Consider the following 14855-nt stretch of genomic DNA (forward strand, 5'->3'; position numbering starts at 1 on the left):
AACTGTTAGTTCTTATGGTTTTTATGTGGTTATCTTAAGTTGGTGCATAGATTGTCATGATTGACCTGTTGGAGAGAGAGTATAACAATTCGTGAGACTGATTCTTTACTTTCTCGTGACTAGGTTTTAATTTATGATTGACTTACTTAATCTCACCTAGGCGTTGTGATTTGTGATCAAGGGTTGGAGAAAAATAAATCAATCCACAAGGTTCAGCTATAATTAGAACACAGGTAGATCGTTAGATACTATTTTATGACTTACTAATTATTTAGGGTTTTAGCCTGGGTCATCCAGAAGGAAGGGTTCAAGTGAAGGATGATTAACCGAAGTTCTTCACTGTCTATCTTAATTAAAATGGTTAGTTTTTCAAAAATTTCTATTAGTCCCGGGTCGTTTATAAGGGTTGGAGAGTGAATTGACGTTTGAAGTCGTTAGACACTTTTAAAATTTTGCGGTCCGGAGAACAAAATTGTTCTGATTTGATTCAAGGGAAACCTTGATGATCAGAAATTAAATTTAAAAAAAATTAGTTTTAAATGGAATTAAAAATCCAAGGAAAGCATTGATAATCGGTTTATGAAATAAAAGTGAATTATGGAATTATGGATTTTAGTTTAAGAAGATTTAAAAGTTAATGCTTGGATGATATTAGTTTTTTTGAATTTATACTGTAATGTTTTAGGTGACGAGGCTGGGATGAAAAAAAGATAATGTGTGTTAATTCATAAAACTAACAATGAAAAAGAATTCTAATACTAACTAATTTTTGTATTTTTTATTCAATAAATTATTTATACAACAGTTTTCATTTACTGCAGATTTTGGGGGGAACGACATGTGTTCTTTTTATCAGCCGTTATTGTTTATATAGTAGGTTTAGCAGCAAATGAATTGTTGAAGAATTATTCTTCAAATAATTTTCATGTCAATAGAAGAAAATCTAAATTGGCTGCATAAAGTCTTCTAAATACAAAAATTTGTTCCGGTTTCCGTCGTAATATTATGTAGCAGATTGGATCTTGATCTTGGTCTTCTTGCAGTACCTGGTATTTCTTGTATTGTTTGGAAAATTGGCGTAGATTTATTGAGACGTAGAGACATTTCTATTGAATTGTCTATTCCATCTAACATTTTAGCAATTTTGCAATTGTCTAATTCTAATATATTTAAGGTCTTGTTCGAGACTTATGGTCGCATCAGATGAGTTATGACCTTTGGCCGTCTGTTCGTCACGCTATCTTATTTTCGGCCTGTTAGATTCGTGCGACTTCTTAGTCTAATACCAATATTAATCTTACTCTTATATCTCCTAGTCTCAATGGATCTAGTGTACACTGGTTTTCGCGAGTTAGTTCTGGGATTTTATCCAGAAGGAGAACAACTGTATTCTAAGATTTATTCAAATTGTTCTGGTGCTGAGACTACAAGTAGTTTCAGCACTTACAAATAAGTGTCAATGTTAAAGATGGAATATGATTGGTTAGTTACTTATATTTTATAGAGATAGTTTTATCAATAATATAGTTGGTTTATAAATACTAGTTTAGAACTGGTTCCAATAGCTTGAATATCAATCTGCCATAAATAAAAATTGCATGACTAGCCTTCTTCATACATTTTCAGATCTGTATGTACAAAACTTTATCGAGTTTACATTGGATCATCTCTTAAATCAGTTGCATAAGAGGAAACTTTTCAATTTTTTCACTAAAAAATAAGAACTATTTTAAGCTGGGAAATTAAACTAAAATCACCTCGACCAGTCAAATTTCTTGGCATGCAGTGTGAAAAATGTTGATTTTGGCTGTTTGAGGCTTGTTTGAGACAATTTTCAATGACTTTCTTCTGAAAGTCTTTTTATTCGTCAAGCAAGGCGATTATAGCAAGAAAAACTGTAATATATAAAAAAAACTCGATTCTCAGATTATTTCCACCACGCAATACCATCAACCAATATCATCAAGAAAAATTTTTTGATAGAGTTAATTAACTTCTAGCGATGAAATAGCAATTAACTACATAACACCCGAATTAGAAAACGAAGTAAAATTTTCAAGTAAATTTGAAAAGATATCGATTTGGTATTTGTTTGGGAAACTAACCAATCATGACTGTTTCTTATATGGTCATTTTTGCAGGACTTTACTGCTTGGACTCGAGTTTTTTTATTCTCAGTGATTTTTTTGCACGAAGTGAATAAACGTGAAAAAAAAGGTTGATGAGCACAAACCAATTTTAATTCGAATGCTCTGCGTCAGCTCTCTGTTGAATATTTTGTATCGCGTCATCCGTTCTTTGTATTTTCGAAGGGTTTTCACAATGAGTGATGAAACTGTCGAGCTCACGGTCATGGTTCACAATTCCAAATGAATCACCATAGTCCACATAATCAATCAATGTGGAATTGTCCAAATCTTCTCAAAGTGATAGAAATGAGCAGTGAGACCTATTTCATAGTAAAAGTTCTGGGCGCTAGACCATAGGACAACTATAGTCATCGACGTTCAAAACTCTGTTAAAGTTTTCGTACGTCCAGGCAACGGTATGGCCAGGCAAAAAAAAAGCAACAGTTTCTGTGGTCCGGACCCGAATCGTGCAAAAGAAAATTTTATCCCTTGAAGGACACCTCGAAATTGCTTTACATAACTGTATTTTTGTGTTGAGCTGTTAAATCAATATTTGTTGTTGAGCTGCTTGTTCAAGTGATCTGACTTGTATTTGATCCGATTTACAACGGTGTTCATGACAACTTCCCTGCGTGATGAATGTTAAGGGGCCCGTTTGGACTTGAGTGAACTGAACTTTCTATTTGATAACTTTTTTAAAACCACAGAAAGAAAAGTGAAAATTTTATTGGGAAATATCTTTCTATCACTGTAGAGAAAATTCCCAGTTTTCAAAAATTATTTCTTTTTTCAAATCCAAATTTCTTTCAACGTTTTTTTTTAGCAAACTAGCCATTTTGGTCTGTTAAAAGTGACTGACAAGACTTCACAGCATCACTAGCTAGCTGTTTGATTTTGCTTGTGTTTGTTGGTGCTGAAAATTTACCGCAAAAAATCCTGTTTCCCGCATTAACTTGTTATTTTGGCAGAGAAATTTGATACAGCAGAAGTTTGGAAATATGAAACAAAAAAATTCAAATCAAAGTTTTTTGCTGCTACTGTTTGTTGAACGTCATCTAAATGTTGAATTTTTCAAACATGCCTTTTAGTTCAATAATCGAATTCGCTGTTTTTTGCATAACTTGGTCTCAGTTCTATTTATATTTACGATCAGGTGTACTATGCATCTTGAATCCTGGTAGCCAATCCCCCACATCAATTTGAGCCGACACATTTCCACTCTTATCGGATCTTATTTGTGCTCAGAACACGAAACTAGTAAGAACTGGGATTTCTTCAGACACGAAAAAGGGGGGCTGTTGATAACTGACAACATGTGGAAAAAAGAAACACAAAACAAATTTTCAATGAGCCATTGTCAAGTTTGAAAAAAACACTAGATTTTGCTAGGAAACACATAAAACTTGCAAAAAAATAAGGCAGGGAATAAGAAAACAAATGCAAAAGGAAACAGAAAAAAAACCTCCACGCAATGCCATTTGCCCGATGAACACGGGATTTTGTGTTCAAAGAAAACAAAGAAAAATACTCATTTTTGAACAATTGTCCGTGGCACCTCCTCGATGTATTAGTGTGGCACCTCCTCGAGTGGTGTAGTCCTTTGCGGTGTGGTCCGCAGTAATCGGATCTACCCCGGTGCATCCTGGGGAATTGGTCTGAGCTTTTGAACTGTCGGGTAGGTATTTGTATTTCCTGTCTGCCTGCGCGTTATACTGTCTGGAGTTTGCAGTATAACACCGACAGTTCATCAAACGAGGCCAATTCTGCTAACGTCACACGCCGCATTGCCCAGTGCTTAGAGACGTAGGTGCGAACCAAGGGGAGCGTTGCTTCGGCAAATGTGAGCCTTGGGGGATACCCGACATCTTTGTGTTTGCGCATGCCCCTCCTGTCATTGGTCTAACCAGTGGCGGGTTTCCCGTACGTCTATCGACACTTTGTACGGCTCCGTGTTCGGCGGAGGTCTATGCTTGCATAGTCGTGTAAAAACCCTTCTGTTTAAAGGAGTTTTAGGGATACTCTTCCCTCAAAGCGGTAGCTATGTTCTATAGTTACCGGCGATTGTAAAGGATCTTAAGTTGCCGGTTAGTATGGACCCGAAAGCTGACAGCGGGTTTCTGATCTTTCCTAGCTGTCTGTTAGTAGGAGAAAGAAAGCTGGCGATACGAGATTCCTGCCCAAGTAGTGCATGAGCTATGCTCATCGGTCTAAGCCAAAGACCTCGGTCTAAGCCAGAGACCTTTTAAGTTATCCCTGTGGGTTATCTATGATGACCCTGGGCCAACGAGTGGGATTGAATAGGAGTGGTGCCCCTATAGGATCCAAGCTGGTCACGTAAGGTGGGATGTCGTATGCACTACACGCTCCCTTTAAGTGACCAGGTAGCAAGAGTATCCGACTCATCTCAGCATGGCTAGGATAAGCTACGGGACGCACTGTGTGCGTCGGGGTCCGCTGAGATATTTTTTACATTAGGTGCACAAGAAAAACTTAAGAAAAATTTATTGAAAATACTGATTTACTAAAATGATTTTAAAAAACTTGAATTTTTGGATTAAACTTCTTTACTAGCTTTATATATTTCGTTTTTGCGCCAAGTATGTTTCAAATCGTCCTCATGATAGGGAAAACAAATGAGGAGGAAGCCACTGCCTTTAATGCATCGAAGACAAGTTTTCATGGAAAAATAGTCGCCTTCTGCTGAGTGAGGATGTTGAGCAGCTTATATTTGTTGAGCGTTTGTAGGACATGTTTGATGTGATCGTGTGTTTTTACTTTATTAACCTTGAACTATAGCAACTAATTAGATACCGGTGAATTGTATTTTACATAAAAACCTTTGATTTTTGCCTCACTATTGTTTTCTTTAGACATAAGTCATTTTTGAGTCAAACGATTACTTTTTTTCATTTAACCTAGCTTGGTTAGCTTTCGTATACCAGTGGTATTTCGACACTTCTTATTATGGCCCAGTCAACTGATTTGAATATGCGGGGCATTCCCGCCTTTTGGCCAAACCATACTGTAGAACCACCCACCCAAAGGACTAATTGGATGGATCAGTTCCATCATCGCCAAATAGAACTTGGTTATAGACAACTTGAATGAACCATTGGAGTCGGAAACCGTAATCCCTATTTTAGAAGGCGCCCAGGATTCAAAAACTGAAACTAAGAGAAAAGCTGGGGAGGCCAGAAACAAAGAATTAATGCGAACCTACGAAAACGCGGAGGAAAGAAGAATCACGGAGAAAAATCGAAAAGTTGGGGAGATCAGGAAAAACGAAGCGAACAATAAAGTAAGATCCATCCTTTACTTGGCCGTAGGAGCCAAGGGGAAAAGAGAGTTTTCTCAGAAACAACCATGGGTTAAAATTTTATCCATTTCCTTCAAAGACTTTTCCATCTTCTGGACGCAGCACTTGTTAAACACGCGAATTTTACGTTCGAACGGCAGAAGTTATTGAGGCGAAAACAGAATGATATAGAATCCTAGAAACAATTCGGGGAGCACTCACATTTAGCTAGATTGTGCCAAATTGGAATTGACGCGGAACGGGAGTGAATAAGAGACGTATTTATATTGAATATGAGAAGATGTGACCTCCAACGGAGACTCTTATCGGATACGCTAAATCCATTGGATGCATTCAACCAAGCAATTTTCGATAAGAAAAGCTACTATAACCATCTTAAATTAACACAGACGAAGGTTAAACACTACAATAGCGGTAAGGTGTACAAAAATTATAATACTGTACAAAAGGTGGCAAGTCTGATTATAGGAATATTATGTCACATTTGTAAATACAGAAGAAACTTTGAAAGACTTTGTCAATCAAAAGGAAGGAAGCCAGTTGTAACTAGTAGAGTAGAAAAAGTATATAAACAAAATTGTCCCCAATCGAAACAAGAAGAAAATTTTTGTGGAGTGATAAACGCCTGGACAGAAGAGGGAATAAGCGACAATGATGATTACTCGGTGTTGAACATACAAACGATCTACGACGACAACTGCCTAGAAACGAAAAAACTTGTAAAAATCGGATTTGGTGAGGACGCAAGTGTAAATATGAACATTCCTGTGGATTCAGCTAGTCCGGTAAGTTTCCTGAAAGTGAACGTGTTCCATCAGCTAAAACTGAGAGACCCACAGCTGAAAACTTTACCCGTGAATAATAAAGTTCGGGCTTTTTACTGCGGCTTCACTAGCGATGCATTAAAAACAATCTAAAAATTTTTAGTAACAAAACAACCTAATGAATCAATTTCACAATAATTGAATTTTTGTCCCCGCCGGACACGAGAGGAACATCTTGGGATACAACAACTTACCTCGAGTTGGAATAGAAATTGCCGCAGAAACAGCCGCTACTTCTAGTGAACAACGTATCTCTTCCGAGCTCGTGTATGTTTAATGTCCACTCGAATACAATTTTTTAACTGACAATAATTTCGACAAACATTTTAACAAAGTAGGAAAAATACCATTGGATAGAAAGGTTACACAATTCCAGTCACCGTTGAATACAAATCAAAAGTAGAATAGTTCCTTTGACTTTACTTTACTGGACGGCGTAGAGTCTGAAATGAATAGAATGGAGAAAGAGAAGGGCACATCGGGAATTGAGATAAATGTGATGAAGAGTGTTTCCTAAGCCCAATTGTAATTACAAGAAAAAAGATGGCAGTTTTAAATTATCCCTAGACTCTAAACTTTTCATTGACCAGTTCTTTAAAAAGTATTTATGTCAAATGCCGAATACACACGAACTTATTGACAACATCGCTCTCCAACTCTCAAATAAAGAATCAGGTGGAGTGTAGTTCAGTAGCTTAGAATTTAAAAATGCCTGCAGCCAGCTAAAACTATGCGACGAAACGAGTAAACAATGTAAGTTTGATATGGTAGGTGTCCAAACTATCGCAACCCATTGATATTTAACGGGGTTCTATGGGATGGGAGACATGCCAAACAAATTCCAGAAGGGTTATGGATTCGCTCTTAAAAGATATTCAGTTTACCAACTGCTACATTGACGATAGTTTAATTGCCTAGAAAGGTTCACTTGAAGAACACAAGACCATCCTTTCGAAAATTCTGAGTATCCTACGAAGCGAATACATGGCAGTTAAATGAGAAAAATGTGCGTTTTTTCAATAATACATTGAATGGTTGGGGTTCAAGATCTCAGAAACAAGAGTAAAACTATTGGTGGAGAAATCGGACTCAGCTAAGATCATTCTTTGGTTCAAAACTCAGTAGTTGAAATTCGTCTCTAATTTCTCAACACTGAGTTAACTGCTTCATCCCCTCTTAAACAAAAAAGCAGTGTACCATTGGAATTACTCACACACGAAAGCCTTCGAAGAAATGAAAAATCAAATCGTGAAAAAAACGGAGAATAACCTTTCTGATATAAAAAAAAAACTCAAACCTGAAAACAGACGCTTGGCGTAACGGCCTAGGAACTACATTGGAACAATGATATAGGGAATTTTGGATAGCTTTTGCGTTCGATTCTCATTTTTCAAACACCCAAGAAATGAAAACTCAACAAAATAGTTAGAACTCTAGGGAGTGGTCTGGGCAACCGAACATTTCAAGAATTACTTATGTGGCTCAGTGTTTGAAATCGTAAGGAATCATAATGCGCTTTTATCTTTGCTAAATGCACACCATAGCACTAAAACGATGCATAGTAGACTAAGACTCAGCCGTTGAGTCTACCAACTCTTGTCTTTTAGTTTTCAAAGCGAAGATATCCCCAGAAAAGAAATAGAATTTACCGAGTTATTGTCGAGAATACCCTCCGCAAAAACCCTCCCAACCCCACATTATGACAATGAATTTCTAGTGGCGACGGTTAACAAGGCTTTAGAAAACCTATTTGTTTATAGTGATTGTAAGAGGAAGAATTGTATAAGAAACAATTTGCTGATTAATAATTCAGTGGATGTACACGGTGTAAATAATATTACAACTTGGATTGCATAATTCCAATGGTTGGAAAGAAATAAAAGTTACACTACATCCAAAGGTCGTTCTTCGCGAATGTCCTTATTTACGTCACAGACACACTGCAAATAAGCAATTCTAATCTCTCGCGTTCAGAGACTTGTACAATTAGTTGCATTGCGTTAAAGCTTTCCAAATTTAATTTCAATCAAATATTCTTAATAAAGAGGTTTCACTTTTTCTTTTTGAAACCATCAGTATTATCATTTTGTATCAAACTCAAATCAAGAAGACAGATCCGATTTTGTAGCTTCTCAAGCTTCAGTACATTCGTTAAAATGTGCAGAAAATCGAGGAATCTCAGTAAAGTTTGAAAACGACATTATGTCCGAAATCCACCAAAACTAGTAAAGTTTGAAAACGACATTATGTCCGAAATCCACCGAAAGATACTTGCAAACTATAAGTTTGCGTTAATTATACCTTCATCCCCATTAGCGTTCACCATTGTTCGAACAAATTGATCAGGATGATGACAGAGGCCGACAAAATCCTCAAAGAAGCGAAGAAGCCAGTAGAAGAAGGAAGACCACTGGATAGATTCGGGGTCTATTTGAAAACCCACTAATGAGATATCCATCTAAAGGAATGAATATTATTCAACGATAATAAATTGATTGTCGATGCAGCCCTTAGATCCCCGTTCATGAAGCTTTTTGATGAAACCCAACCAGGACAGTTCGGGATGGAAGCTCTGGCGGAAAACATTTGGTGGCCTCACTTATACCGGGCAATTTACCACCACGGTAGAAAACTATGCACAGTGTATAAAAGCCACTAAGAACCTCAAAGTCATTCTGGGCTCGGCTATTACGCAGAAATAACCAGTTTTATTGGAATCTCACGGTGAAATAAGTCTGGTTTTTTGCAGGTCTATTCAATAAACACAGGGGCAGATCAAAAAATTTACTTTTCAGCATAGATACGTTCACCAAATTTCCTTCAGCTAAGGTGGCAAATACTACTTCAGCGTCTTCAATACTTACATTTCTGACAGATTAATGCAACTTACATGGATTTCTGAAATCAATCAGAGTAGGCCATGGGCCGTGTTTCCTTTCAAATTAAACAAAACTTTCTGCGAGAATAAAATTAAGTTAATTTTATGTACGGTGGGAGATCGTAGATCAAATGAAGTGGTACAATGTCTTATATACATCTTCAAACAGAAACTAATAGTAATTACATTCAACAAGCCCAAAACGATTCTAATTGTTGCGATCGATAAAATCATCTGCAACATTCGTTCAACAAAACAAACATCCCTTGGACGTACATTCTCCTTAAAACATTTTAATAATTTGCCTTACAACTTCTCGAAATCCTTAGTTTCACCTGCCATTGGTTTAGATGAAGGGAAGTCGATCATGTCGAAAGAGAGAGCTCAGGAATGAAGGCAAACGACAACACAGAGGACAGCTACTTTGAGGAAACCATACCCAAAAAAAGAGGATACGAGAGCAATCTAACGGACAATACAGAGCAGGTCGCACCGAGAGCCGCGTTGTCAAACCTCTTCACCCAAGTAGGTAAATGGTATAGAAGGACAGTGAACATAAGGGAAGGCCAATCGTATTATTAACCCTTGGCGGAAAACCTATATCAGACACCAAGAATTTAGTAACCCTAGATAATGGCCACGTACTAAGACAATCGGACCTTGAGTTCAAGAAAAGCCAACCATTATCTCCAAGTAAGTTTACGATAGTTCCGAAAACATTAATTAACAATAATGAATTAGCAAGGAGGGAAAGATAAACTCTCCTATCAAAAGGAAGGACTCAAACGAAGCATGACGTACACTGTCAGGCAGACCATCGGGCCCAACACTGTCGAAGAGGAAAAATTCGAACGTCCCCAGAACTAAAAGTTTTTGTTATGTTAACTCAGACTTAACATCGTCATTAGATTAAAACTATTGGGACAACGTCTTGGAACACTATCTTGGCACAGGCTCTGGGGTTAAATCTAAATCTCAGTCTTTCATATGTGAATCCAATTGCTATAGAGAGTTCTCCCGAGAAACCAACTGACCCATTCCGAGCCACCCCATCGTGCAGCACTTCACATCCAAGAAGGAACCCCGGGCCTCCAAAGTTCTATGGAGAGAGGTGCTTCATCCAGCAAGGGCTACCGAGGGCTGCGGCAACAGACATTGTGGATTCAGAAGAGGAATCGTTGATTGCTTTCACTTAAACCAACAGATGCCAATCCACCATCGCCTTCGAGTCCCAATCAGAATTCTCGGCACCACTGGCGGACATTCAAGCAAGACCAAATTTAGTGCGAGTTGACACAAGGGTCCCACTCAACCACATCTTAGCTAAACCCAAAACTAGTGTTGTTACGTTCACTTGCTCAAGAACACTCACTGGAGTACAAAGAAGACAAAGAGAGTGATATTTTTTCATTAGTAGACACGGAAATCAGAGTAGAGGCAGAAAATTTCACCAAATATTTAACTCAGTTGATTATAAGTTTCAAATTTACCCATAATGATCCCCTACCGTTTATTCCTACGATTGCCTTATCCACATTCAATCGCTAAACCTTAAATACTCCTGTTTAATTATTCTTCGCAGATATAATAATTGGTTTTCTTTTGACCGAATTGCATCGCAATTGTTATTTTTAGTTAGTTCTACGCTGTTTTATCTGTTTATATTATACATATCCCCAATTGTTTAAATACATTTTTTGACACTCTCTATGATTGTTGTCTAAATCTGTTTTGAATTGTATGTAGCCTGTATAATGTGTTTCATTTTCATCTCCGTGTACATTTGTATAGTCTCTTGTAAATTCCATGGGGCTTTAAGTTGATTCTTTTTGATTCAAACATCGGATCCCGTGGGGTGAAGGGAGAATGGAGTATGTGTGTGATTTTGGCTACTTATTACAATTTTTCCTGCATTGGGTAAGGTTGTGGTTGTGCGTTTTTACTTAATTAACCTAGTCCTCTAGCAACTAATTAGGTACCGGTCAATTGTGTTTTATACGAAATCCATTGGACTTCGCGTCACTTTTGTTCTCTTTAGACAAAAGTCAGTTTTAATTGAATCACTTACTTTTATTCTTTTAGCCTAGCTTAGTTAGCTTCCGTATACCAGAAAAAGAAGCAGAGCATAAAGTGTCCTCCACGCATTGCCATTTACCCGATAAATGCGGGATTATGTGTTCAAGGAAAACAAAGAAAAGTACTCATTCTTGATCCATTTTCCGGCCAAGTTATCACTCGCCTACTTGGCGTCTGAATTTCCACATTAAACGCACGAAAAAGCTTTAGAAAAGGTTACTGAAAATACTGGGTTTACTAAAATGATATTTAAAATATTTGTAGTTTTGGATAAATTTCTCTATTGGCTTTATATATTGCGTTTTTGCGCCAAGTATGTTTCAAGCCATCTTCATGATATATAAAATAATTGAGGAGGAAGCCACGGCCTTTAATGCATCGAAGACAATTTTTCATGGAAAAATAGTCGCCTTCGGCTTATGAGGATGTTGAGTAGCTCAAAACTTGTTGAGCGTTTGTAGGACATGTTTTTTTGAGCAAGCTCTATCAATTTTGGTTTCAGCAAGCTCTATCCTGTTATATAGTTTCGTTTGAAGAAAAAGATAGAATCTTGATGATAAAAAATAAGATTTGAGAGGGTGACATAACTGACAAAAACAAAAACTTGAAAACAAAACTTTTATGCACCGTGATTGCCAAAAAAAACTGGATTTTGGTTTAAAAAAAACTTCTCAAAATCCAAAACAAGTTTTTTTGCTCAGCTTCAGAAATATTGTCGATGGATAAGTATTTATTGCCTAAACTGAATTTTTCCGATTCCATAGTTTTCTCTTATTCGCATTTGATCCCAAATCTCATTCAGTTGTCGTGGCTAATTTCATGGTCAACATATCTAAGATTGACCATTAAGAATACTCCATAAGAACGCACCAGATGGGTATGATTTATGGAAAAATCTATTAGACATATGAAGACAGCTCCGATTAAAACATCTGCATCGTCAGCAGAGGCGGATTTCGGGGGAGGGGGGTTGGTATTTTTTTATCATCCATTATCGGCGACAAACCTTAAGATTTTTCTAAAGACGCCGATGTCGCCAATATATACTAATTTTCAAAATTTGTCTGCGGCGCAGAAATCTTTGCCTGTGTCTTTATAGTGTTCTAGGAGCGCTCGGAAATTAAATTTGGTTGACCTAGAAAAAAAAATTCCAGGAGTTTTGTCGACCCGGCTTCCTCCTCGAGAAAATGCCAGATCCGCCCCCTGATTGTCAGCTAGGTATTGAAACATAGTTGAAACTCTTATGATTTCTAAAAAGACGAAACTGTTTGTGTCAGCGTCGAAAATTTGTTTGGACAACCAATGACTAATTTTACACTAGAAGGCGTTGATTAGCAATCAGACTTATTCCCTCCATTGTTTAATTGCAAGCTAATTGTTCAAAAGAAAAAGATTAACAATTCCATTGTGCGGCATGTGCTTTTATGGTATTTGAGTGTGAACAGATTTGAAACCTTTCTGTACCTATAAATTGCAAGATAATTGGTGTTGTTGCCTCAAATCCAAAAATTCAGATTTAATCATTGTCTCAAAATTGCTATAAATCATTCGAGCATATATTTGTACAAAAACAAGAACAAAGTTACTCTTTTTAATTCTTTTTTTTTTACTCAAGTCTGCCAAAAAAATGACAAAATACAGCAAAAACTTGATGCTATTTAAGGAACTGCTAGTCCTCATCGTAATTATCAGGTATTCAGCTGGCGAAAGCAACACTGAAGTTCCATACACAGAGTCTAAAACGACTCTAGAAAACCCATTCGAAAACGCCTTGGATGAAAACTTTGACATTGAGATTGTGCCAATTGTTTCAAACTTCAGCTTCACGCTTCCAGAAGAAGAAAGTGGAACTGAGGCTGAAAAAAGCGGCTCTTCAGTTCTCAATTTAGTTCTGCCAGGAGCAACGAGTAAAAATGTTTCAGAGAGTGACATTGATCAAGAGCACATATCATACGAAAAGAAATTGAACTCAAGACAGTTAGTTTTAAATTTTTCCCACGCAGACATCAAACGAAAACCTTGTTCAGTTTTTCTGGTAGATATACGGAAAAGAGTTCTCAAAAAGTTCAAAAACTGTAAAAAAGCAACTGACTAAATAAAATAGATTAGCAAAAAAGGACAGATATTTAGAACCAAAGTAACATATTCTCACTTATTTCCGCAACAAAGACTAGTTGAAAGTCTAAAAATGTTTTGTTCTGTCAATTAAGATATTTCTTTTGTTTTAGGTTGTGGAAGAAACGTTTCATCGTGTTTAGCGTGCTAATATCCACAGCTGCGCTGCTAGTTGTCTATGTCAAGCTCTCTCCCCATTTTCAAAGGACATTTTTCAGTCGTTCCGGTAGAGAAACGAACCCCTTGTCTCTGTCATCCTCTTCAACTCAAGTGGATATCCGAAGTTACGACGACGGAGACGAAATCAAAAACTATTTTATTATTTGATGCTTTGTTGTTTTGTGGTTCAGTAAAGTGAAATTCAGTCAATCGATCAGGTCTCGTCCTTTTATCAGTTAAGGTGTGAAAGAACGTGATGTTCACGGTATTTTTTCCATTGAAATCCAAGAAGTTTTAGGAGAAATTCGTTCTCGTTTGGCCAGAAATTTTGACACCTTGCCTCCATCTTACGATATTGGTTTCATCTCGTCTTATCGAAGCAAAAAAGGTAAATGTAGCTCATCAAAAACGCAAAACGACAAAATTCTAATTTGGATTGTTTTAAAGTAAAAAGTTTCTGACAAAAAAAAACAAGATCAAATCTGAGGTTAACTTTTGGCGTAAAAGAAAACCTCTTCACCGCTTTTAAGAAGCGTGTTCAACATATACGATGGCTATGAATGATTTCCTCGAAATCTATCTTTGTTCAGCGGACAAAATTATTGCTCCGCCCGCATTGGAGTTCCATGAAAAAAAAATTGATTATAATTGAGTTTTCTTGTCAGTGTCCACAAAAGTGAAAACAAATAGATTATAATCAATTAAAAATGGATTATAATATTACTATTTTTTGAGGCAACAAAATCCTTTTTTCACCCATTATAATCGATTTTTTTTCACTTTTCTTAAATGCAGGCGACCACTTCACGAAATGGGCAACAGGTATGACTATGTGTTACTAGGCATGCTTTTGTTTTCTGAAGCTTGACTGCCTCAAAGGAATCTCGTAGACGGTCATGATGATTCAAGTTTCATTGAAATTTTTCCGTGATGATTTTCTAGAGAAAAGAAGAGTTAAAATGATTCGAACTTCTCCAGATATCTAAAGTCATTTATTTCTGACTAAGAATGCCTTCTTAAGGAATCCTTTTACGCGAAAGTGTAAATAACTTAAGCAGGAAGCTAAAATTTAACGGTTCTAACCAAAGAAACAAAGTAAATTTTTCTAATAAATATAATTAGCAGCCAATAAAATATTTTTGCAAAGTGGAAAGTATTTCTTTTTACAATTTTCATGATATATCTAACAGCTTAGTTCTAAATCCTATCCATCTCTAGCACTTTTTTAAGTTTTAATTTGTTCACACTGACTGACGGCTCCTCTCTCTGCAATTTGCAGACGAACTGGCTAGTCTTATTGCATAACCCAGAAGATGCAGGGAGGGAACTACGGCAGAGTTTTTTACCCAATATTACGC

General features: G+C 36.8%; 1 long non-coding RNA gene across 1 annotated transcript; it reads left to right on the forward strand.

The window, feature by feature from the left end:
* The first annotated feature begins 12778 nt into the window (after positions 1-12778).
* Positions 12779-13714, forward strand: LOC134846946 (uncharacterized). Its single transcript, XR_010162838.1, has 2 exons — positions 12779-13200; positions 13452-13714. It is a non-coding gene; the product is annotated as an uncharacterized LOC134846946 (long non-coding RNA).
* The last annotated feature ends 1141 nt before the right edge of the window (positions 13715-14855 follow it).

The sequence above is a fragment of the Symsagittifera roscoffensis genome, chromosome 5 (assembly GCF_963678635.1).
Source record: "Symsagittifera roscoffensis chromosome 5, txSymRosc1.1, whole genome shotgun sequence".
Taxonomy (NCBI): Eukaryota; Metazoa; Xenacoelomorpha; order Acoela; family Convolutidae; genus Symsagittifera; species Symsagittifera roscoffensis.